This window comes from Castor canadensis, chromosome 10 (genome assembly GCF_047511655.1).
Source record: "Castor canadensis chromosome 10, mCasCan1.hap1v2, whole genome shotgun sequence".
Lineage (NCBI taxonomy): Eukaryota > Metazoa > Chordata > Mammalia > Rodentia > Castoridae > Castor > Castor canadensis.
In genome coordinates, this window is record NC_133395.1 from 138531056 (window position 1) to 138558423 (window position 27368).

Below are 27368 nucleotides of genomic sequence, written 5' to 3' on the forward strand. Positions count from 1 at the left end.
ACTAACATTCTAGTGGTAGATGACATGCAATAAACAGGTAGTAAATAGGAACATTTTAAGAAATCATTAGTGCTAAAAAGACAATAGATTGTGATAAAGTGTCAGAAAGTATCTGATGCAAATTTAAACACTGTGGCTTGTATAAGAAAGAGCTGTTTGAGTTGAGATTTGCATGATGAGGTAGCAAGGGCAAAAAACTGCACCATGAGTACCTAGGTGTGTTTAAGGAGCAGACTGTAGGGGAGTAGAACTTTCTGAAGTGACATACTAGGGCTCAGCCAGGCTAGATCATACTAGTTACTCAGAGGCCACTATTTTCTAAGCATAATGAGAAACCAGTAGGGATTTTGACAGGAAAGTGACATGATCAGATTGTCATATTTAAAATGTCACAGTGGCTACTCTATGATGAATGGAATATTGACACTCAAGCTTTCTAGAAGCAGGAAGGTGTCTATGGACATGGTGCAGGGATTACTTGACAGTGTTGTGGGCCAGAATGGTCTCAGTGAGGTGGAGGTCATCTCTTTCCTACTGTGACTTTCATTCCAGAAGAGCAATGCATTCATAAAGGAGAAACTATAGTCACATAGTCAGAGTACATTAAATGCATGTTGCATATATTACAATGAAACCCCTTTGTACCATTAACTGATGCTAATAACTTTTGAGGAGAAACTAAGACCCTTTCCTTGCATGAGCTGTCTGTGAGAATCAGCCTAGCATCTAGGGAACCTGTGTCACCTCCAGCTTTCATAGGTCATCATGGTCCACTATGATAGGATAAGAGCTTGGCCATTAAAAGTTCCAGAAGGTACCAGAAGGGTCTGTTCAAGATGTATCTGTTCGAGGAAATATATTTTTAAAAGTACTGCATTTATTTTCCTATTGAATCTCGTAGTGACAGGTCTTTATCTTTATGATTACTGACTCTAAAAGCTTAGAGACTGAGCACTTGTCAATTACAGCTCAGGGATGCCTGTGGACTATGTTTACTGGTTGTTGTTCTTGCTTTCTTCCCATACCAAAATATCATGATGGTTTATATCTTTTTTGTGCATTTCACTTGATAGTGAAATAGAAATTGCAATTGAGTTCTTAAAATTTAATTTTAATTTTCAAATCTTCCAAAGAACATGTACTCATACTTTGATAAAATTTTCATTTTAAGTATAAGTTCCAAGTCATTTATGTTTTATATCTTTGAATCATAAACCATCTTGAAAGCTGGCTATTTCTTCTCTTCATATACAGCAGAAGTAGAATTATTCTTAGACCATGAAAATAACTTCCTAATGCAATGCTTCCTAAAGAGTCAAGTTGATTCTTGAGATATTAATAGGTGTTATTGCAAAAAAAAAAAAAAACTGGCAAGTTAAACAAAATCAGTTTTCTTTGGAATGGGATTTCTTAAATCCTTCAGAATGAAAATACAGTTGAAGGCTGTTCAAAGTGAGAGGGGTAGGTAGAATATACCACATTTCTCAAAGTAAATTGAGAAGAGAACCCTTTTATACACAGCATTTAGAAATAGTGTTCTATCAAGAGATTTTATTTAAAAATAGTTCTGTGTTCACAGTCTGGAAAGTCATTCATTGGTCCAAAAGAAATAATTTGCTGGTTTCTTTCATATACTTCATGTACTTCCACACATTGGTTAATGCTATACAACAAGATAGAGCAACACAGAATTGTACATCTATGACCCTGACTTTCTTAAGCTCCTATAAGCTTACTAATGAGAAAATTCAGAGTCATCAGGTTAGGTGAATTGCCTAAGGTCACACAGCTGGGAAGGGAAAAGGTACAATAATTTTCATTCCAAATTTTTGAATACCATGTTCATAGCTGCCATGTAAGAGGGGAAAGTTTACTCTTATCCCAGACCTCTTTCTTTCCCTCTCAACTCCATTCCTGTTTCCAAATTCTTATTCCCTTTCATACAACTGTGAGCCACCATGACAACATATATATATATATATATATATATATATATATATTTTATACACATGACATCTGATTCTATACCAAAAGAGTATTATAAGAGAAATAGATTATATCTTGAAAGTCTTGACTAGATGTAGGCAAAGGAAAAAGAATCTAACCATAACCTTTTGGTTCAAGGAGCCTAAAGTTCATGTGACATGAGCAGTGTTAGAGGTTGAAGAATGGAATGTCTCCATTGTGCACTCACTCCTTATGCATCATCAGATTTACATACCCATCAGAATCATTAGTGCTGTCTTTGGATCCACGAAGAGAAAGACAGTATCCAGAGAAGAAGAGGAAGCAGGCTTTCTCTTCTATGTGCTAATAAGTCTCTTTCTGGAATCTTGGCCAAACATTCACAAATGTGGATAGCAACTCATCCCTTTATCTGGATCACTCCTCTTCCCTTGTTTGCTCTGATTCTGTTGCTTCCAAGAACACAGTGTACTTGTTGACTCTCCATTTCCTTTCTGAATTACCTCTCTTCCTCCATTCATGGAGGGCTCTTTCTAGCAAGGCTGCTTCCTCTTGACTTACTGAATGCTAGAGACAGGTAGCATTCCCAGCTCCTACCTTTATCTTGAAATTCCACAGAAAGCTGAAGGCAGGTGGCAGGATTCTAAATCTGATAGCTACTTCACCAAATGTTGGAAAGACACTAGTCTCTAGATGTGTATTTTCATTCATTGCTTCCTTGGTATTTGAAAGTTACATGACAAAAAAAATGCTTTAAGCATAAGCAAGCAAACCAATTCAATGGTACTACTTCATGGTCTCTTTGAGGGGGGTTAATAGTTGGGTATTTATTTTACTTCCTAAGGCCCTTTAATACTGAATTATGATGATATAATTAGGAATTACATATAAGCAAAAAAAAAATAAAAATTTTTGGTTTTCTTTTCCTTAGTGAAACTCCAGATATGTAGGTATTTAAAGTTATAACTATTATGCATGCTTTAAAAGTTGGTGATAGGAAACACAAAAATATTAATACAAACTTAATTTTTATACTTTTTCCATTAAAGAGAAACTGGAGAAATGTTTAGTAATAAGAAAACACTGAAGTAGAGAGGACATTTTTTGTTACAGAAAGAAAAATGAAAGTGGAAAGATGGGATTGAGACAATAGGGGTGGAGTCACTGGTTGAGGGGTACTGTTGTTTCAGAGATAAGTCTTTGTCCAGAAAAATTTCTCTTATTGCACCTTCTTTACACTGTCTGTTATGCCCTGTGTTCTTTGACATGATTTACTGCTGTTCAATACACTCAGGTTCACAAGTGTTTATTGAGTCTACATAAGCCAGGCTGTACTTTGACTTTCTGGAGACTTCAAAAAATAAACATTTAACCTGAAATCACTTATAGACAAGTAGAAGAGATAATATGCACATACAAATAACCAAAATGTCATGCAAAGTTGGAGACCAATCACAAGTACAGGAATAAATTGTCTGTGTATGCTGATAAGTGGTCATGTCATTCCTTCATATTAAGAAGATTGACAGCAGGGAACTCAATTCAGATGGTTCAAGAAACTTTAATGGAGGCATAACTTACAGGAGTAGGTGGCTTCAAGGGAACTCACAGAGGATGTTGAGGTTGCAGAGATTAGCAACCACAGGAAGCTGTTAGCTCTTCATTCCTAAAGGGACCAGGGAGGATAAAGTGTTACTGAAGCCCCATTAGGGGTGAAGGCATGGAGGAATGTGCCCTACATGAGCTGTAACTATAGACAGATGCAACTACTGCCAGGAAAAATTATCTGGAATGGGGAGTGAGGAAGAAATCCCTCCAACACTCTGTCTTCCCATCTGGGACACAGATCAGGTCAGTTAAAGACAGAAGGCAGCACTGAAGATAAGGATACAAACAGAGGCATCTTGTTGGAGGTATCAAAAGAAACAAGGTCACATAATGATACAAGCCTTATAGTACAATTTCATGGTTAATGTCAGGGGAGGGCATTCCCAGGTATGTGGACTGATTGAAAAAGCAAGGAAGTAGAAAAAGCCAGTTTCTCAAATCCACTAACAGATATGATGTGTGTGAGATAAGTGATTTTAGGAGAAAGTGGAAGAAAGCATTAGATTCCTAGCTGAGTTGCTTGTACTATGGTCAGGAGTCAGATGGTCTGGACTTTGAAAGAGCTTGTTGGAGCCACCAATCTATTTTTACAAAGGATAGTTTGTTGGTGGTAGAGATTATAGTGAAACCAGGCAGGAGGATATCACAATAATCCAACAAAGCTATGAGCTGGCTGAAAGGAGTAGAGAGAAAACAGGAAATTATGGTTCTAGAGCCAACAGACTTTAACAATGGGTTAGATGTAAAAGAAGACAGAAGAATGAAAGCATTATAATCTGCATTGGTCCATAGCACAGGGAAAGAAGTCAGTGAAAGGTAGAACCAAGGGAGGAAGAGTTGAATTTCTTTCAGTTACTTATGCTGGGTAGTGGAGGACTTGGTCCTGGCCCATACTCTGAAATTGTACATTTTGGGGGACCCAAATGTATAGAGGTAGTAGCTACCTTAGAGGAAATAGGGTTGCCAAGAATAGAAAATAATAATGGATTTATTACTGGCAATTTGGCAAATCATATCTTAGTAATGTGAGTGTATAAAAGGATCAATGCCAAGATGTAGAAAAGGTGTATTTTGAGGTAGGAAAAGAAAGGAAGAAAATACCAGGCCATTAGAGGCCAGGGAAAGAGGCATTTTTAAGGTAAAACATTCCTAAAAAGCACCAGGACTGAGAAAGACTGTTGGAGTGGACAATTACACAAATTACTCTTTCAGAGAATTTGATAGCAAAGGAGCAGTGTAGGAACAGACCATGTGTAAGGAAGTGCCAAACTGAAGAAATAGGGTTTTGTTTTTCTGATAGAGAAGGCCCAGCGTGTTAGTGGGCAGAAGAAAAGTAATTTTTATTCTCCTATTCTCTGCCTGTTTATGACATTAATAAAATTTAATGACAGTATACCAGGAGCCCACAGGTGGGAGACACTACTTTCTAAATGGAACCTGATGAATAATTAAATTGCTGTAATATGGTAGTGCTTCAAGTACAAAACTTAAGTTCTCTTTTTTTCTTTTCTTGATGAAAAATTTAAAAGGAGTGTCTTAAAAACACTGGTGGACATTTATCTTAGACACGTTGATTCTTTCTTAAAATATTGTGACTTTTTAAAAAAAACAACCTAGTACTTTTGAGCATAAATTTTACTTTTGTGTACCTTCACTAGTGAGAGAAATATAAAGTCTGTTCTACCATCTTTTTATTAATTACATTTGCTATCGTGGTAGGTGCTTAAAAATATTTTTGTGTATTTTTCTGAAGTCTTCTGTGGTGAAGTTGTGTGTCTGGACAGCTGTATTAAGTTGTGCACCCCGCCATCTTGTCATTAGTCATGAACAATAAGTAAAAAAAGAAGAGATGCATTTAAAAGTTGGTGTATAGTTTTCCGTGTTCTCTTCCTCCCCAGTGATAAATCCTTGTTGTCGTTGTACAGTGGTGGGGATATGAGGATATATTCATCCAAGATCCCTGAGTGACCACAAGGAACATAGTCTCTCTCAGCCTAACTATGTCATGATACATGAGTAGTAAACTTTGTTGTTATAAGCAGAGGGCACCAGACTTTTTCTATGAAGGACAAGATAGTACTCTGCACTTTTTAGGTAACATGATCTGAATCATAACTCAGTTCTCTCATGGCCAGCGTGAGAAGCTCCCTTGACCTGACTGGGGGCGACTGGGGATTGACAAAAAGACACAAAGACAGACATTGAGAAAGGTGGGGTCAGGTGGGTCCGACACTCCTAATGAGAGATGCCGGTGACCCCCTCCACCTCCAGGTGCATTTATTTATACAGCAAGTGTGGGAAAATGGGGTGAAATGTAAGTCGAGTTCTCATGGGCCTAGTCGCATAGGCGGCAGGAACAGAGCAGCTGTGGTATGTTGTTATTTAGTACAGACTATCCTGACCGGGTCAGCAGGTCCTCTTTTTCTTGCAAAGCAGCCTTGGTGTACCTTGCTTCCTCTTGGCTGGGTCCATGCCTATCAGCCAAGGGGCCCTTTGACAGGCCATGGTCATGTCAAGGCTTATTTCCACTGCCTCAGTCTCCCCTCTTCCAAGATAGCCTTGCTGAACCTTGCCTCCCCCACTCCATGTTGGGTCCTTGCCTTCTCAGCACAAAGGACTTTGACATGGCCTTGCTCATGTCAAGATTTCTTCTCAATCTATTTAGTTACTGGTCTCCCACACAATTCTATTATTTTATCTGTTTTAACACATGCAATCATAGACAAAAATTAAACAAATAAACATAACTGCATTCCAATAAAACTTTATAAAAGAAAACAACTACCATTTAGTGAGTAGACCGCAGTCTACTAGCACCTGCTTTAAGCTGCAGAGTTGTTAACGTTGTTACAGGGGCGTAACCTGGATTAAATTGACTGATGTAATGACTACTAAACTTCACAAGGGGGATTTGTTTAAGACTAAAGAGACACAACGACAATTTTGTATTTCTCTATGAGAATATTTGTTAAAATAGGATCATATAAAATTGATTTGGATTCAGGTGTTTAATCTGAGTCTTATCAGGAATCAACAAAATAGGGTCATAAAATCTACTTGGAACAGTTACTCAAGGAACAAATGGATCAATATCAAGCACTCATAAAAACAAACCAAAACGAAATCCTCTCTGAAAAAGTACAGTGATGGCAGACAATTACTACCCAAAGAACAAATTATTCAAGGGTCCATGGAAAGGCATTTCCTGACATTTTCCATATCACTTAAACCTTAACATGCAGTAATTCAGTTTAAATTACAATTACAGAGGCAAAGGCAGGCTTCAGGGCTGCTAGTAATTTTCTGTTTTTGAGTTTGGTGTTGTTTGCATACATGTGCTTGCTTTCTGAGAACAGATTTAGCTGTGTACTTGACTGCAAGTTTTATGTTGCATTTTGATTATGAAGTTTGAAATACAATTATTTAAAGCATTAGAGATGAGGAAATCATTGGTGAAAGATTACATCATAAATGTACAATCTAAGCTTAAAAGTGTTCTGTAAAGTATGATTGTTCATTACCAAACTTCAACTTTCTATGACAAAGTCAAAGGCTGTCTGGGTAATGTTGTGTGAGGACTTTGCTCCCAAACTCCCTTACTTCCTAAAAATGTTCTTTTGGGTAAAACCTCACAATATGTGGCTATCTCTTTGATGAAAGAGTGCCCTATTTCTCCTCTGATGGGCAGCAAGGGTCATCTAAGCCAAATTCCTCGCAACTCCCAGATTTTCTTTCAAAAAAGCAAGGGATCTGTCCATTCTCTGCAGTCTATGTTTCTTTTCTTCCTTCTGTCATTCATGTTGCTGATTTCTTGCTTCATGGAAATGCAGACCTGAGCCAAGGATTCCTTCTGGGAGCTGAGAGGGTCTTATTCACCAGAATCAAAATCACTGGCAAACAAATCCTTGCAACTTTCTGAAAAGCCAGGGAACTGGCAAGGACAAAAGGAAGCCTGGCAGGAAGAATATCATCCAATTCCCTGGTCTAGCTGAATCCAGATGAAATGCTGAAGAATAGAAAATTATCAGGTACATGCAATGGACTGAGAAGTTGTGATTAAAAAACAAAAACCAAATATGTTAATAATTTTAGAATTCTGTATGTAATTATCATTTTTCTTACTGTGAGAGAGAGTTAAAATCTAGTGTGGTTCTACTTAATTCATCATACCAAGGCTATTTTGTTCTGTTACTTCATTGCTCTTATGTTCATTTTTGAAGCTGATTTTATATTGCACAATTATATTTTCTTGCTCAGTTGCTTTACTGAGGCTGCCTTTCTAAGGGATAATTTTTTATCTCTTTTTAATAGAAACTTGGCTTAATATTTTAACAGCTTAAGTGAATATGGTTATAATATTTAAAATAAAAGGTATATTGCTTTCAAGTTAAATTTCGGTACCTAATGTACTTTCCATATGAAATCATTTCATTATGTACTATGTAAATATAACAGAGGACCTTACACAATATTTTTTAAAATTTGTCATTTATCATAAGAGTGTTTTGTAAATTTTTTTTTTAATCAACAATTCAAGCCTACAATAATGACACAGAGCTTGACCTTCTTATGTTTCCAAGTGTCTTAGGAAAAGCATGGACAACCAGTGGGATCTATTAGAAGGAGTTTAAGTTTTATCTCTGCAACTTGTTTGCTTTTTGATGTGGGCAACTTACTTTTATAAGCCTCACTTTCTATTACTGTAAAATGACTACAAATTCCTACCTCACATAGATACTGTCTGTACTAAATAAGACGGTAAGCAGTCAATAAATGGTAATTTTTCTATAAAATATGATCTCCTTTAATCTATGCAACAGTCACATTAAAAGATGGTTGTATGTGTCGACTGCTGTAAGAAACTTTCCAATCCTAGGATCTTTGTGACTTGCAACTGTAAGCAAACACCAAATATGGCAAGAGTTATGGATGAACTCTCATCCATTTAATGTTTCTTGTCTTTCTGGGACTCAGGCTCAAGACATGTCCACTCTTTGGACATTACTGAAGAGGGGAAGAAAGCAAGAGACCGAGCCAAACTTTTGTTCAAATATGGCCTATTTAACCTCTGCTTGCCTTCCATGGACCAGAGCAAGTCATAGATGGAATGTGCCAAAGGGGAAGGACCTGTTTTCTGACTGCAAGAATCTTTCAGTAGTTATACATCAATGAAGAGGAAAAGGAGAATCAATGATTGAAGAAAAATGTAATGTGTTCCAGTGATATTGCCCATTGAGGGTTTGCTTGATAGAATACTGGTCTTTTTCTGAAAATCTCAGTCAAGTGATGGTGATAATTGGCACACTTAGCTATACAATTTGGGAATGTTCAGTCATGTGAAGAATTTTTAAAGGCTATATTTGTATTCCTGGGAGTGTAGTATCAGTGGGAGAGGCAACCATACAAGTTAGCTTTACATGTGTGCAATTTACAGATGTGCTATTTAATTATGAACTTATTTGTGGATCAGTTACTACCAAATGAAAAATACACTAATTTGTAAAGTGGCAAATAGGCCCTTCCCATATATGAAGAACAGCTTGTTTCAGAGATTTTGTATAATATGGTTAACTTTCAAATTGAGTTGCAATGAAGGAGTAAGTTACACATAAATTGAGTTACTAGAGTAGTTTCACTTTTAAAAACTAAATTAAGGCACTTGAAATTAATTTAGTTTTGAACAGAATGTGCTCAGTATAAGTTTCATTTATTAATTTTTCTTTGGGCTAATTTTTTTGAACAAAACAAAGCAATTTTAACAGTTTATTCTCCATATTTACAACCTGAATCAAACTTTTCTCTGCCATAAACATGAATTATACACTACTTAAAACCCAAGTCCTATCTGCTCATATATTTCACATCTGTGAAAGACACATGTGCCTGGTCTTCTATTACAGTATGTGTTAAGTTCCGAGTTAGTTATTAGTTGGGATATTTAATTCATTTTCTTCTTTCATTATATACTTTTGATTAATGGTGACAATAAGTTAGAGCCTCAAAATTCCATCTTAACTAGTGGGAAAAATTCCAGACAATTTGGGAGAATCTTTATGTATCTACTGTTTTACTTTAAAAAAAAAACAGTAGGCAAAAGACAAATAATTCTCTTTAAGAATTGAATCAGTAGTAATTTTGAAAGGAGGCTAATAGCCTAAAGGTATTATGGTTAGGAAGCTAAGGTCTGAATCAAGCAGACTGGCACACTTCTCAGTCCAAAACTTTTCAGATTTATTTCTGGAGAATTTTGTACAGCATTTATTGGATTAAGATCTTCATCTGAAGAAATAGGGCAGTCATAAAGTTCTTCTGATAATTAAATTAGAAGTGTGTACTTACAGATGGTAATACTCATTAAGGCATAGTTTTTATATTATGTGCCATTTCACAAATTACATGATATTCCAAAATATGTATTACTGACAGTGATTCACTAATATACACATGTAAGATGCTTAAAGATATGACATTGAATCTTTGTAGGAAGAAGGCATAACGAAACACACTGAAAGCTGTTGAATAATAGGGGTGAGAGAAAGGATAAAGCAGAGTAATAGAAGGGGTTAACCTGATTGAAATACAGAATAACCACAGATGAAATACCATGGTGAAACCCCTTTGAACAATTAATATATACTTAAATAATGAAGGACAAAAATTTAAAGTAGGTTTCATTAGGGGTTAGATACTAGGGGGAGGGAGAGGATGAAAGGAGAAGGTGAAGGAGGGTGAATATGGTCTATGTACTTCATATCCTTGTATGGAAATAGAACAAATAAACCTGTTGAAATCATGTTAAGTAGCATGGAAGAGGGGGGTTGGGGAGAATGATGGTGGGGATAGACCTAACTAAGGTACATTGTGAACATATATGGAGATGTCAGAATGAAATCCCCATGTACAACAAATATATTCTAATAAAAATGTTTTGAAAGAATTATAATCCTTTGTAACGAGCAATGTGATCAAATGTTCCAGTATATGTTCCTGTGATCCTCAGGATCATATCTTCCTAAACTCTGTAAATGTTGGTTGTCTTAAACTAAGACTTTTGCTCATTCTGAGGCTGATGTGAGGAAATGCATTACTGAGTTAGTGAAAAATGACCCTAGGTCTGTGTCAACTATTTGTTTCATTTTTTTGTTTTTTGAGATAGCATCTTGCTTTCTGCCAGGCAGGCCTGAACCATGATCCTGTTTTATGTTTCCCACTATAGCTGTGATGACAGGTGCATGCCACTATATTCAGCTGTTGGTTGAGATGTGGTTTCATGAAGTTTTTGCCTGGGCTGGTCTTGAACTATGATCCCCCTGATTTCAGTCTTCTGAGTGGTTAAGGTACAGGTGTGAGCCATCATACGTGGTTCAATTTTTTTCTTCTTTCTTTCCTTCTTTCTTTCTTTCTTTCCTTCCTCCCCTCCTTCCTTCTTTCCTTCTTTCTTTCTTTCACAACTTTAGGTACATGCAGAATGATTGCTACTACAATAGTTATGCAGTATAATACTATCATAGTGATAGGATCCAGTGGTACAGCTATCTATCTCTGTAAAACAAGTTCTCCTTAAATGTAGCATCTTAAATGAACAATAAACGCTTAGTATTTCATATAGTTTCTGTCAATCAGGGATAATTAGAGAAGCTTAACTGAGTCAGGATATCTCCTGGAGTTTTGGTCAAGATGTCATATAGAGCTGAAGTAATTGGAAGGGTGGACAGGAACTGGAGGGTTCACTTGCTAGATTGTGACCTCAGGTGTCCGTCAGGTTAAAAGGGCTGTAGGGGAGCCCTCAGTTCCTTGCCATTCAAGCCTCCTCATTGGGGAGTGTGAGTATCTTCACATCATGGATTGTGGCTTCCTCAGGATAAGTGATCTGGAAGGGCTGTCTGCAGAAGCCCCAGGATCCATTGCAAGTCAATCTTAGCTGTCATTTTCCATCATTTGTACCATATCTCATGCTTATACAGGTCAGCCATATTCAATGTAGGAGAAAAATAAACATGAATATCAAAAACAGAAAGTGAGAAGAATTTGGGCTTATTTAAAGAGTGGCTACCATAGCAAAAATAAGAATTATAAGTTTATAATGCACTAAGATGAAATGGAAGGATTTAGAAGTATACAAATGGCATTCAGTGAAAATATCCACCTTTGTTATTTTTTATGTTGTATACCTTCTTGAAATTATGGAATGTCAATATTAGGACAGAAATGAAATATTGAATTGTGCAAAACTTTCAGATGAGGCCTTTTTCGGCTATTGTTAGTGAGAGACTTGAACTTTCTGTTGAGAACAAGACTATCATTAAGAATTTGCTTTATGACTAACTAAAATGGTGGTTATATGAGATTTCTGATCAAGATTTTCTTATAACTATCTCTTCAAATTCCTAATAAACATCTTCAACAAAAACTTCATCCACAGAAGTAGATATTAAAATAATCAAAATCATTTCATACCCCTTTACAATTTATATCAAATTATGTCTTAAAATTACAACAGCTCTTTCTTTTCAATTCATTGTGAAAATAGAAATGGATTTAAAATCCAATCAGTTATTTTCCTATCAAGTATTTCAAAATAATGATGAAATTCTAGTTTACAAAATGTATTGCCTTGTTGAATTAAGGACCCTACAATGATCTTAGGTTGCTTTAAAATACCACCTAAGACAAATGTCTCTAAAGAACACATCAGACAGTGGACAGACAAATCAATATATGAGACACCTTAGATGTCCTAATACTGGCTGAAATCCACCTACCAGGAGTCCCTGCCTAGCACCTCCTTGCACAGGTCCCTCTCTACAGGTTACACTTTGTCTCTGCATCAGCCTCTGTGAGATGCTGGATAGCACACCTTGGTCACTATGAGAAGGCCCACATTCTGCATCTGGGTCTTGAGATAGACAGCACATGGTGGATCATGTCTTTGTCCATGTTAGCATATCACTGTGGAGCACCAGGTGCTGGACGTCACTCATCACTTTCACTACCAATGAGACCCACTGCCTTTCTTAGTAGTTCTTCTCAGGGCTTATTCATAGCCCATGAGAAATATGATATTTAAAAGATGGACTTCATATGGCACAGATGTCCCACATCTTACAATAGAACTGAAAAATCCCCATTGCTGAGTACTACAGCGATGTTAAAATCATGGCACAAATCATAACTCACATGTTTGTCGTGATGCTGGTGGACACAAACCTACCATGTGGCAGCTGTATAAAAGTCTAACAGTGCAATATGCAATAATGGTAATAAATCGCAAATGGCTTTGTTACTAGTTTACCTATTTACTTTGTACCATCATTTTAGAATATACTCTTTATTTTATGTAAAAAGCATGTTTAGCATAAAACATGCTCCTCCAGCAGTATGAGAATCTAGACCAAGTGTCTAGATTGCATCAAGTCATATGTGGTGATTTGCCTACACCATCTAGATATGTGAAGGTGCATTCTGTAATGTTCACACAGTGACAAATCTGCCTAATGACACATTTATCAAACATAGCCCAACTGTAAAGGAATGCATAAATGTACTTTTCAAAAGATTCTGATAAAGAAATTTCATCTTATAGCCCTGGCATTAAATTCTGAAAGCATTTCAGACTTTTCAGTAACACTCACCATATTTTATGAAGAAACTCATGTTCAATAATGATATGAAATGGGTTCATGTGGGTACTTGTGTAATATTACACCATATTTTATGGGAACAGTTTGTGCAGAGTTTTTAACTTGACTGATTATGAAACTCATTTAGGGTGGTTGATTTGAATGATCTTAAGATATTGATGAACAGACATTATTAGTTACGGATCTTGCAACAGCTAGTATCAGCCTTCCAGCTCAAGTTCAAAAGTCCAGGATTACTTCAGATACAGGTGAATCCAGAAGCACCAAGAATGACATCAAGTTATTCACTGGCACCATGCGTTTCTCCTCGCTGCTCTATTTAGAGACAGCCCGGGGCTTAGTTGCTATTTTCACACCACATTTAGCATAGCGATGTGTGCCTTTCCTCATAGCTCCAATCCAGGGCTCTGCAGTGAGTATCACTGTCCTGTTTGAGAGCCAGCAGTGTTGTCAAAAGAGAGGGATTCTCTCATCAACCAGAGCTATGTCACAAACTACCCAGATAATGTAAGGGAGAAGGCCAATCCCATTCAAGTCACATGGGTAATGTATGGCCGAGGCGTGATTCCTCAAAGGAAAATGGGGTGTTGTGATCAGAAGGGAAATATACATGCGGCGACTTCTGACCCCCTTCACCCTCATCCCCAAATCCAGTATTCAACTAATCTGAATTCCAAAGGAGCAGAGCTTTGGGTAGACATTGTGAAAGAGTTGCCCAAGGAGTGAATAAACATTGGCCTGTAGTTTGTTTTAGCCTTTATCATTTCTAGATAATATGATAGATAGAAAACTAGTTGAAGCATTAATATTTATTGAAATATAAGAAGTCACACAGCTGGACCACTAGAAAATGTATAAAGACTGTGTCTCTATTTAAACAATTACTTAAGAAATGCTCTTAGGAACAATTACAGCTAACATTTGTTAATGTGTTAGCATTCTTTCTTCCCTTAGATAGTGAAGATTGTTTACCTTTTCACCCAGGCTGGAAGGAATCCCAGAAGAGCAGGTATTCTTTTGCTATAGAAATATTAATCTTTGTTGCTTTTATGACCTTTCTCTCCTTCCTGCAACTTCATTATTCAATGTATAATTTTACAATAGTAGCATAAGCTACACTAAAGAATAGAGAGGAGAAATTAGAATTTTTATTACATTAATTTTTAAATTAGAAAAAATAATTCCTACAAATAAACAACATTGGATATTACAATATATAGCTACGTGTATAGGCAGACAGAATAAATTATATATATATATTATATATATATATATTGAGTTTCTAAACTTGAAGTATTGCTAATGAATTAAACTAAAACAAACATTCACTGAGCACCTACTATGTGTTGGGATCTGAAGGTACTATAAGGATAAAGAAGGGACCCACCTTTGAAAGACTTGGCAAATAATAAGACAAATAAGACATGTTGAAGTGACTTCAAACCATACAGAATATCTTAAAAGTGCAGATATAAGAGGGTCTGTTTATTATGGAAAATAACAAACCTTAACAGACAACTTGGAAGAGCTAATTTGGTGATTATTTCTAGATTGCTTACATACACTGGCCAGCGTTATTTGTCCTGGGTTGGGTCTCCAGCTTAAGCTATATTTCTCAACTGATTATTGACAGTGTACCTAATGAGGACCTTCTCAGGTGACCTGCTCTTGTCTTTTGGCTCTGCCACTTAACTGCTGTTGTGTATTCCTTAGTAATTTCTTCTAGCCCTTTGAGTGCCCACAGGTACCCTGTAGTACTATTGTAAAGATTAAATGGAAGAGTTTATGCAGAACAGTGGAAGCATCACTACAAACATTAGTAATCACTGTTGTTTGGTCATTGAGCTCTTCCCTGTGACCCTAGCTGTTAGGTAGCTGATTTTATATCCCCAAAATAGACATCATATCTATTATTTTGTTAACTCAATATCTCTCAATATTTGGCATAGTTCAAGTCTCTGTGTGCAAATTATCTTGCATTACCTTTTCTTTCCTAATTCCCAACCTCTGCACCTATGTCTGAAAGAAGTCTCTGGCCTAAGATGGAAAGTTCTGAAATTCCATCCCATGTCTGGGTTTGCTCTGCCTTGGAAAATTTGTCTTTCATTTTTCTTTTATTGTAAATTTGGATGACTGGTGAGTTTTGAGTAATCTGGTGATACACCATAAAAGTTCAAGTTCATCCATAGGCTGTTTCTTTCTTGTGGAAGAAAACATTAAGTATATAACATAAGGAGTCAGCAATACCTTCAAATTATATCAAAACTCAATAAGGGCATGGAGGATTGGCAGGTTTCAATTTTGAAAAAGCTGGCCATTGATTGGTGCTTGGCACAATTGCCCCTGCAGACTTAAGACAATGAGGAAAGTTCACACATGTTTCTGTCTCATATCGCCATTGCAGTGAATCACAATCCTTCCTAAGCCACAAGTCCCAACATTTAACAAGGAGATGGACGGTGACCCATGGTACAGATTTGCCACAATGTACGTCTGGATGATGTCTGTAAATTACAGCAAGAATGGAACTTAAAAAAAAAATAGGTGTATTCATCTGTAATTGCCTTTTGACTTTCTTAACTGGTCACTTACAATGATGGATTACACCATTTAGCCAAAGTACTGCTCTAACCTGGAAGTAGTTGAAGATGCTCAACTACTCAATTGGCTAATTGAGCACCTATTTAACAGCCTGGTGCGTCAGAAGAGGTTGTCTTTCCAATTTTCTGTTACCTATGCAAAGAGTGATCTACTTAGGTTGTTGTTGAAGATTCAATTTCCATGGTTTTCTTAGGAACTGATCCTTAAGGAAATCACTTAGTATTCAAAGCAAACACTCATCACTGATGGAAAACCGTGAGGACAGCTCACATTATCTATTGTGGGTGGCCTTTAAGTGCTTACTATACTGATTTGCCAAATGTGTTTATATTTAATTAAGAAAATGCTCTTCAACCAAGAGAAAGTTACTGAATAAGAAACTCAATTGTTTGGAAATTTACATGTCCTCTACCAAACAGAAGAAACAAAATTAAAATACCACCTTGTAAAAGGAAAATGATTTCAGAGGAAGAAAAAAAATACCGGTGATGATTTTGTTTCTCCCTTTAAATATGTTCATGTCTACAATTTTAAGTGAAGTACTTTGTTGTGTTTACCTCATTGGAGGGATGTAGGGGCCTTTTGAGTTCAAGTCCTGCCCTCCAGGCTCCTTGGTGGTCTTATTGGCCCTTCCTCTTCTTCTCCCTTTGTTTTCCTCTTTCTCCACTGGAATAAAGTTAGAGCCAATGATTGTGATTCAAATTCTCTCTGTGCTACATATTCACAGCACACAATCAACCACAACACCTCATTTCTCGCAGATTCAGTTTTCTTATCTGAAAAATGTGGATGATAATGATGACTGTCTCATAAAATTTAAGTGAGGATTGGATGCAATAACAGATGTGAGAGGGCCTTCTCCAGTTGAGAGCCTTTACTACGTGGGACTAGTGACTTCTTTAAAGAAATAATTTCAAAATTGTTAATTCTTGCTGTCATAAAGGCCTTTGTTTACTCCAAGGCAAATGGATTCTGCTTTATTTACTTAGGCCACTTGCTTACAACTCTGTCCTCAGATATAAAAGTGGTGCCTAAAGGTTTTTGGTCCTTTCTTTGGTTTTTGGTTTGTTTGTGATTTTCTGTATCTTTTTTATCACCCATTTTATTAGTGTACATTAATTGTACAATATGTTTGGGTTTTATTGTGATTCTTTGGTTTTATTAAGGTATTTTCATGTCACATTCATGATAGTAATAATATCTATGTCTTCATATCTTCACCATTTTGATAGCATGTACTGAGTATTTCCAATATACTAAACACTGAGCTACTAATATTATTAACTCCCCCACCAACTACAATACAAGAACTACAAATACACCCACTATAGAAGTGAGGTAATTGGAGTTGGTAGAAGAACTTGCCCTAAGTCACACAACAGGCATGTGTCAGAGTTCAGATCCATACACAGCTCTGTGGTTCTAATTCTGTGCATGCTACCTTCAGTTGGTAGAAAGGATGAACGCAGTCTCTCGGGTAATCACAACAGAGTCCTCAACAGAAAGATCACTAGATGAGCCTTTGTATGGGTTTTAGGAAACCAAGAAGTCTCTTGAATTAAATACAACTGGTTGCAGGAGATGAGGCACTTTTTTTTTTTTTTTTACAAATTCTCTAACTGCAACATTTTGTTATTATTCAACAAAATACTCTAAAATACAACTAGACACTTTGATCTTCATAAAAGACAACCTATTTTCTAGATTCAGCATTAACAATAATTATCTTTTCAATACAACTCAAAACCAGTCTTTTCTTGAAGAAAACATTATTCAGTGGTATTCATCATAAAACAATAAGGCAGATTTTTTTCAGGACCATTGTGGTAGGCATATAGATTGCTGTAATGAGGTTTGACAGTAGGGGGGAGGGACTGAACTCAATGGTGTTTACAAAAAGGCAAAGTGAGAATTTATAGCCAAGGAACAATGTATAGAACAAGGGATAGAAAATTACTAAACAGAAGCATCAGGGATAAGAGGGTATTTAGGCTAAACTGGCCTAACAGGATTTTTGTACAAGGCAGGTTGAAGATGACCAGATATCACTTGGGGAATAGGGAAGAATGAAAAACCTGGTCAGCTACTAAGTGGGATCAGATATGAGGATGGAGGATTCTGGCTAAACTGACTTAGCAGAATTCTTGCTTACAATGAACAATGTAGAGGCAAACACAGAAGTCAAAACAAACATCAGGACAGTTGAGAAGAGAGTTGAGAAGAGCCTGAGTAGAGTTTGGTTAAGGAGAGAATCTTGCCTGTAGCCTATTGTTGGGACCAGAGGGGTATCACCATCTTCCAAGACTCAACTTGCATCACAGAAAACTTTCTTAGCAAGAAATATTATGCACACAAACACACACACACAGAGACAGAGACAGAGAGAAAATATCTTTTCCCTGTGACACTGATTGGTCAGAAAAATGGAGAAGAGAAGGGTTGCCCAGATCAACAAATCTTATAAATTGATATGTAATTTAAGAAAAATCACATAGTGGATACAGGCTAGTCTAGAGTCTGAATGCTTAGGTATGTGTCCTGATTCTTTCTAACTCTGCAATTTATGAAGATTTTAATATGTCAGAGCCTTTGTTCCCAGACCTGACAAAAATGCTGGAGAGAGGAGGTAAAAATTGTAACTTCCTTGGAAAATTGTTACGTGAATTAAATGAGCCGACCCCTATACACATTTAGAATGGTACCTGATTCACATATTAAAGTTACCAGTAGTAATATTAATAGTGTGGACATAACTGAAACTCCATACATAAAAGAGCCTCCACAAAGGAAAGGAAATAACCTTTATTACCATTAGTTAATTGTTATGTTTGATGTTCTTAGTGCCAAATTTTCTTTTTAAAGAACTTATTAAATTGATATGCTCATGTTTCATTAAATGCTTTATTATTTAAGTGAGCATTTTAATGCCTTTGGAGGAATTTGACCACCTAGAGGTGTTTTTTTTTCTTTTGACAATTTTAGTTTTGCATGCATTTTTTAAAACCTGGTTTAATGCGGAGAACAGAACCAGGGTAATTATCTTCTATTTTTCATTTACATAGCTATCACTCATTGGCAGTGGTTTTAGCAGTGTAAAATCTGTTTTATCTAAAATGAAATCCATTTAATAACACCAAGAACTTATTCCTGTAATTGACTAACAATTGAAAGCAAACTAGTAACAGAAAAAGACAGAGTTACCTACGCTGAGAACCACGTGCATGCTAATGGGAGTACCTTTTCTTCAGAATTGAATGATTAAAAAGAGATTTTAAAATGTTAAGTGAACTTGTAATAGAAACAGCAAGAAAGGTATCATTTTATATTTGAGCTTCCACAAAAGCTTTAGGAAATGGCAAATCAGTCATTTGGGTGCCCTGGCTCATTTTTATTCTGTCCTTTGTCTTGCACCTGGAGGTTTCTAGAAGAGAGTTTTCTTCTAAAACAAAGTTTTGGAATTAGCTGCCGAAAGAGGATAAACCACTTCATCAGATTCTGCCTCCTCTGGGTTGTGTCATGGGCTGCAATTCCTTTCCCTGCCACTAGAGTCTCAAAGCCAATTTTGGCTTCCTATTGTATTTTAGAAAGTTCTTATTTCCCTAGAGATCACAGGAGTTGTGTGCTTACCAAAATAATGCACTTGAATGAAACTGGTCAAGTAAAGACAACAGGAATGGTGAAGACCATGGCCCACTTAGGAAAGCATGTTTTATCTTAAAGAAACAGTCTCAGCTCTTCTCCAATTCTTGAGTGCCTAGTGTTTAGATCTTTAAAAAGAATATGAAACCTGGAAATCTTTTAGTTATGTGAAATTTTTAGTGAAGTTTTAGGGCAAAAGCCCAAGTCTGGGAGTTCCAATATATTCTAAGAAAAGAGCAGCAGTGAAGGGCAGAGAAAGGAGACTTAATTGATGTGATTACTTTGGAAAGAACAGAGAGGTTCAGTAACCGCAGGTATGTTTACAATAGGGTGACAGGAATTTTGAGATTTCATGGGAAAGGGAACTGTAAAGTACTGCTGAATTAAGACCACGCCACATGTGGAAAGGAAAGGTTTATTAGAAATTCAGACAGCAGGCTGCCCTCCCACCCACCCTGCCCCAGGTCAGAAGAACCTGAGATTAAGTAACTTGTCCCAAGGTCATTCATTAGTGCACCAGAATCCAGACTCAGACCATTTCCACTTCCATGTATACCATGGCCTTTCAACCTTTGCTACTCCATGTGGTGTGTACGAGCAGCATCAGCATCACCTGGGAGTCTGGTGCAAAAGTGGAATCTGAGACTAAATTCCGGACCTGCATTTCAGCAGGAACCCCAGGTGATTCCTATGCCCTTTAAAATTTGAGAAACACTGCTCTAAGGAAATATGCTATTGATGTTTCTAAGGCACCATCTAGCCATAAAACAATTCTGAAGTCTGTAATTTAATAACCATGGGAAAGCTATGCACAGCAAAGAAAATGTACCTAACACAGCGAGATTTTTGTTTCCTCACCTTCCCCTTTGCAACAAAATTAAGACCTATTCACATTCTATAAAGAGGGAATAATTTTATGTTATATTTTTAATACTTATATTGATATATAACTCAGCTAGGCCACAAAGATAGGCATTAGGGGAAAGTTCTCTCCTCTTCCAGGAGAAAATGAGGTTTATTGTTGAAACCCACATGGAGAAACACATCAATCTTGCTAGTGCATATTGAACAGAATCACACAGGAATTAAGGACAATGTCACAGTCTCAGATGCTCAGAAGCAGGTATGTGGAAGATGCTGAATGACACTACACAGGTTTTCATTAATAGTCCTATTTCCCTTTCTTATGTGGATAAGGTAGGCTAGTGATGGCCCACCTTCTCTATGGTGCAGTAACCTGGGGAGTTCCTAAAAAATGTCTTGGTCTTATCCCCCATGGGTCCTGATTCCTTATTCTACAGTGAGGCAGTGTCAGCAGAATGTTTTTAAAAGCTGTTCTTACAGGTTTAATTTGCAACCAGATTTGAGAAGCACTGATTTGGAAATTTACTGTGAGCTATGATTTCTCGTACTCATTTCTCAGGTAATGTTAATTGAATGAACATAAGGGAGATAAAATGAAAAGTTATATAATCACCTTTTATGTATTGTTCTAGTAGATTTTCTGGGAGAACGTTTTTTTCCAAGTATCCCTTAACCACATGTAAGCTAAATAACAGGAAGGGATGATTTTTTTTTTTTAGGAGAATATGAGTTCCCTAGACAGTGTAGTCAGTGCAAAGCACCTTTCTCATTTTAAATTTCTAGTAACCATGTTTTATAAAGTAAAAACAAGCAGGTAAAAGTTTAATTTTAATAATATATTTTATCTAACCAAATATATCCAAGATATTATTTCAAAATGAAACCAGTGTAACAGATAATTAAAAAGTACTTACCTCTTCTTATTCTTACAAAGTATATGAAATCTACTGAATATTTTATACTGACAACACAATTAAATTCAGACTAGCCACATTTCCTGTGAATTTATTTGTGAAGTGATTCCAGATAGTCAGAATGAAGGAAAAGAGAAGAGGGCAAAGATGCATTGTCAAATTGTTCCCCTGTACAGGTGTATGGTGATGTTTGACCTTGTGGAATCTTCTCAGGAGTCTTATTAACTATGTCTGAGAACTGTCTACTTAGGGATGAAAAGAAATTTTATCCACCATCCTTTGGACAAGTTGGCTCCATGGCACTATTCCCCCCACTCCTGCACTTCTGGGTGGCCCATGCCTGAGGACCATGGGTCCCTTACAGAGACATCAAAGAAGCCTCCTGTCAGGCAGTGAGAGGGGCTACTGTGCAAGCCCAGAGCTGGAAGCTGTCAGGATGCACCTTGGGAAGCTAGTCAGAGGGGAGAGCAAATAATTACCAAATGATTGCCAAAGCAGTGGCGGGAATAAGGGTGGGACTAGAAGATCCTGAATGGCTCATGAGATGTCCTATTTTCTAGGCAACACCACTTCTCTAGACGTCAGTAATGTTGCTTAAAAAATAAGGTCTGTGAATTTAAAACTTGTGAAAATGTGTTATTTTTTATTGCATGACTTTTCACATTTCTTAAGACTTTATATATTTTTCATAATTTTAGGTTCACATCAAAATAGAGAGGAAGGCAAAGAGAGGTCCTATATATTCCTTGCTTCTATACATGCACAATGTTAACCCCTCACTTAATTGCCCACATTAACATGTCATTATCACAAACAGTCCATAGTTTACATGCGGGTTCACTCTTGGTGTTGTACATTCTACAAGGATGGACAAATGCATGATCACTGGTATCCACCATTGTAGCATCATGCAAAGTGATTTCACTGCCTTAAGAATCCTGTCTGTGTGCTTCACCTATTTATCCTCCCTTCTCTCTAATCCCTGGTAAGCACTGATCCTTTTATTGTCTCCATAGTTTTGCTTTTCCAGAATGCCTTATAGTTGGAATCATGTAAGTGCAAAGCCTTTTCAGATTGGCTCCTTCCAACACTATGCATTTTGGTCACAACATTTACTATGTGATACTGTAGTGAATTACAGTACTTTCAAAGGTGAACTATAACATGCAGCAGTGAAAAATGATTGTCCAAGGAATACTTTCTGATGAAGCAAATCTTGTGAGACTTGCACATCATGCATCACAATTTGGGAAGAGATGCAGTATATGATTGTTATGCTATGTGTGTTCCATGGACCAGCAACATCAGCATCAGAATGCAGAACCCCAGGCTCACCTCAGCTCCACTGAGTGAGGACCTGGATTTTAACAGGATCTCCAGTGATTTATATGCATACTGGAGTGTCAGAGGCAATGTACTGTCCTATGATTTATTCATTAAATTATTCATTGAAGATGCTCCAGTGATCATTATAATGATTAAATGGATACATTGTTAAATAAAATGAATAAAATTGATATACAATAAATATATTTCTAAAAAATGAATCATAACCTAGTTGTCAGATTGTTTGCACCACAGAATCCAGTATTTAGATCAGTGTTTCTCAAATTGTTTATCACACACTGAAATTTATTGTTCAAATGTAGATATTTGGATTCTAGACCTTACCTACTGACATCATAATTTCTTAGAGCATGAGAATTTGAATTTTATACAAGAGACCTGCACAATTAGTATTCCTAATAAAGTTTAAGAAGCATAGTTCAAAGAAATGCAATTGTGAAATCTAGTACATAAAGCCTCCTCCTCCTTCTTCTGAGACAGGGTCTTGCTATGTAGCCCAGGGTGGTCTGGAATTCATGATCCTCCTGCCTCAGCCTCCTGAGTACTGGGATTACAGGTGTGTAACACCACACTCAATAAAAAGCTTTCTTTTATAATGTGAATATAGCACTATAAATATCATCCAAATGATCTTGTATATAAAACTGAATCCATTTCCTCTAAAATTGGGAATGAGGCAAGGGCATTCATTCTCTCCACTGTTATTTGACATAGTATTGCAATTCCAAGCCAGAGCTATAAAACATCAGAAAGAAATAGATGTATTCAAATAGGGAAGGAAGAAGTTAAATTGTCTCTATGTGCAGGTGATATTATCTTCTAAAAACTCAACCAAAAATATTTAGATCTCATAGTTCTGTTCAGCAAAGTAGCAGTACACAAAGTCAATATGAAAAAAATCAGATTTCTATACACATACAATGAGAAATAAATAGAAAAATAATACCATTCACAATAGCTTCAAAGAATTTAAAATATCTAGGAATAAATTTAATGAAGGAGGTGACCAACCTACAATACAAAGAAAATTATACATCGCTAAAGAAAGAAATCAGTGAAGACTTAGAAGATGCTCATGGATTGGCAGAATCAATATTTATGAAAATAGCTACACTACTGAAAGCAACCTGTATGTTCAATGCAATCTCTATCAAAATTCCTATTACCGTCTTGACCAAGATAGAAAAGTCAGTTCTACAGTTCACCTGGAAGCCCAAAGACTCCCTTATTACTCTTGCGTATTCTCTTTCACCCTAGCCTCTTTTTCAAAATCTTTCTTGCAATTTTTAAAAAAATGGGTTTCATTATGGCCTTTTCATACATGTGTATAATGTACTTCAGTCATATTCTCCCCCTATGCTCTTTTTCCTCTTCCATTGCTCCCCCAAATAGTGCCCTATTTTGTTCATGTCCTTTTTTTTTTTTATCTAGCTTTTTCATGTGACAAAAAACATTCAGTATTTGTCTTTCTGAGTCAGGCTTATGGCTGATTTTTTTTTTTTTCTGAAGTGCTATGGATCAAACCTAGGGCCTCATGCCTGCTAGACAAGTTCCACCACTGAGCCTCACCCCTAGACCTATGTTTAGATTTTTTATGAAGGAATAGAGCCAGCAAAGCTAAAGGGCCTTGAGTCCATGCAGGACACAATGTAGCCATGGTGGCACAAATAGGAGCTTTCCATCCCTACTTGAGTTAGTGTTCTAGGGCTTCCTCTCTCTTTCTTTACTAATAGGCTTCCTTCTGAGGACAGCGTGTTAGTTTCCTAGGGTTGGTGTCACCAAGTACCACAAACTGAGTGGTGAACCACAGAAGGTTTTTCTCTCATAGTTCTGGAAGTTAGACATGTAAAATTAAGTTATAAACCGTGTTGGCTCCTTCTGTCGGAGAGTCAACCTCTGATGAGAGCTGGAGATCCTACTCTTTCTTGGCTTACAACTGCATCCCTTCAATTTGTGTGTCTGTCACTCGATGACTGTCTCCCTGTGTGTTGCTCTCCAAATTTCCCTTTTCTTTAAAGGACCAGTCATAATATATTAAGGATCTGGCCTAAAGACCTCATCTCAAGTTAATTACTGCAGTAAAGACCCTATTTCCAGATGAAGTCCTATTTATAGACCATGAGGGTCAGGGTTTCAACTTATCTCTTGGAGGAACCACAGTATAATCCACAACAGAGTGTTTGCATGACACAATCAGAAGGGAAAAACACAGTGTGGTGGGTAGCATGGATGGCTCCTGAGGTAGACATGAAGTGGTACTGATGCAAGTCTTGCCAGGAGTTGATGGTGATGGAAGCCATCCTGTTTTCTCTACACAGGCTCTGGATCCTTCTAACAGTGAAGACACTGACCAGTCTTTCAAGTGACTCTGGTAACCTCTCTAGTCTCTTTTCAGTTCTGGGAAATCTTATCTCCCCCTCATTTCTTTCATGGCCAATCTGCCCTCAAATCCTTACTTTTTCTTATTTACAACAGACCTATTTAACATTTAAATGAAAAACTAGTTCCCTTTTATCTAGGTCAGGAAAAGCTTAATGCTTAAGCCTTCCCCAGGAGGGAGGGTAACACATGCATGGTGCTTAGAAGTAAAGAAAAGGAAATCTTACCAAAGTAAATCAGCTAAACAAACCTATCCCAATTTCTGTTTTCAAAGTAAAGCAAACCGATCTTGTGCACCCTGCATCTGCCTCATGCCACGAAGGAGGGAAAAGTTAACTCCTTCTATGGTGACTAGATGGAGGTGGTGCTTGAACGGGGTCCATAAAACAAAACATTGCTGGGCACAGAGAGGTAGCTATTGGGGCACAGCATGGCAGGCAAAGATGAAAGCATAGGTAGAGATGCAGAGTGTGACAATACATGACACATTCACACACAGCAGTCCAGTATAGCTATGAAGCTAGTGTGTGGAATATCAAGATAAGAACTGAGCTTATGGAAACAACCAAGATGCCCCACTACTGATGAATGGATCAAGAAAATGTGGTATTTATACACAATGGAATTTTACTCAGCCATGAAGAAGAATGAAATCTTTTCATTTTCAGGTAAATGGATAGAACGGGAGAACATAATTCTGAGCGAGGTCAGCCAGGCTCAAAAGACCAAAAATCGTATGTTCTCCCTCATATGTGGACTTTAGATCTAGGGCAAATGCAGCAATGTGGTTGGACTTGGATCACATGACAAGGGGAGAGCACATATGGGAGATATAGGAATAAGTAGAAAACCCAAAACATGAAAGCATTTGATGTCCCCACTCCAGAGGAACTAATTCAGAAACCTTAAACCAACAGAGGTGATCATGAGAAGGGGATCAGTAACCAGGGTAAAGTTCAGTTAGAAATGAATCAACATGGATTGTAACACATGTGTTCACAAAAGCAATGCTAGGAATATTTCTGTATAGCTATCCTTAACTCAAGTAGCAAAAATGCTTTGTCTTCCTTATTATGCTTATGTCTTTTCTTCAAGAAAATTAGTGATAAGGGCAGAACAGTACCTGCCTGGAACTGAGTAGGGGAGGGGGAGAGAGAGAGTGGGGGAAAGGGAAGGGGGAGAAATGACCGAAACAATGTATGTACATGTGAATAAATGAATAATTTTAAAAAAAAGAATTGAGTTTAGAGAAAGAAAATTATCTGTTAGAGGTCAGCTTCTTGAAATCATTCCCTATAATGACCTCTGTCTCAGGAAATTCACTGTGTTTACTTGACATTATAATGCAGAGGTTCTTGGGGGGAGAAGGAATGGTGTCTTTATATGACTTCAGTAATAAATTACCACAATCTTAGCAGCTTAAAGCAACAAAAATTTATCATCTCATGTTTCTGGAAGTCAGATGTTGAGATGAGTGTCATGGGGCAAAATCAAGGTGTTGCCAGAGCTGTGATCCTTTTTGGCAGCCCTAAGGGTGAATCTGTTTTCTAGCCTTTTCCAACTTCAGAGGATGCTCTGATCTCTTGGCTCATGGCCACTGTCCATGTTCAAAGTCAACCATGGCTGGTTCAATCTCTCATATTCCATCATTGTAATGTTCTCTCTTCTGCCTCCCTTTTCCACTTAAACATATCCTTATGATTTCATTGAGCCCACCTGGATCCTCCAGGATATTGTCCACATGTCAACATGAGTTTACTAGCAATTGTAATTCTACATTTAACTTTAATCCTCCCTTGTCAAATAGTAGACATACCGACTGATAAATTCTAGGAATTAGGATGTGGACGTCATTGGGAAGCGGCATTATTCTGCCAACCACGAGGAGATAGTGAGATAGAGACTTGAGGCCAACACATCTCTGCCTTGTGAAGAGGTTATGGGATAGTCTACTTTTAGGATTTAATATGGTGATTGTAAAGTTTCTTGTTTATATAGAGCTGGGGGCAGAGGTTGAGAAATATTGTCAATACAGACATTCCAGTTTCCCCTGAGTCATACACAGGAACATGTGCAGGTATTTCTGGAGCAGAATTATTGGTGCACGCCTCTGCCTTGTTTTTTTCTCTTGTGACTTCTTGAGTATGTTCTGTTGATGACCTTCCTACTTGTGTGTTTGCTATTCTAACATTGGCCCCTTGTATTCTTTTAGAAGCCTTATTACCCTAAGGTCTACTTAGGGGGGATCAGCAAGTGACAATGAACAACAGAATAGCATTTGCAGCTTGTTCATTTAGAAGTCAAACTTCACAGTGCCTAAGGATCTATCATTTAATTACAAGTAGTAGGAGTCCTCAATATCAGAGTGCAATGCACCAATGTATTTATATCCTTTATTTCTCACAACACC

General features: G+C 37.1%; 1 protein-coding gene across 7 annotated transcripts in view; it reads left to right on the forward strand.

The window, feature by feature from the left end:
* Grm7 (glutamate metabotropic receptor 7) overlaps positions 1 to 27368 on the forward strand; it is a 797981-nt gene that overhangs the window by 118217 nt on the left and 652396 nt on the right. Inside the window, exon 1 of one of the 7 annotated variants that reach the window (XM_074044293.1) lies at positions 19931 to 24950. The exons of the other annotated variants lie outside the window; for them this stretch is intronic. The gene's annotated coding sequence lies outside the window, so the exon portion shown is untranslated. Of the gene's footprint in view, positions 1 to 19930; positions 24951 to 27368 lie in introns of those variants that run through there. 7 annotated transcript variants of the gene reach the window in all.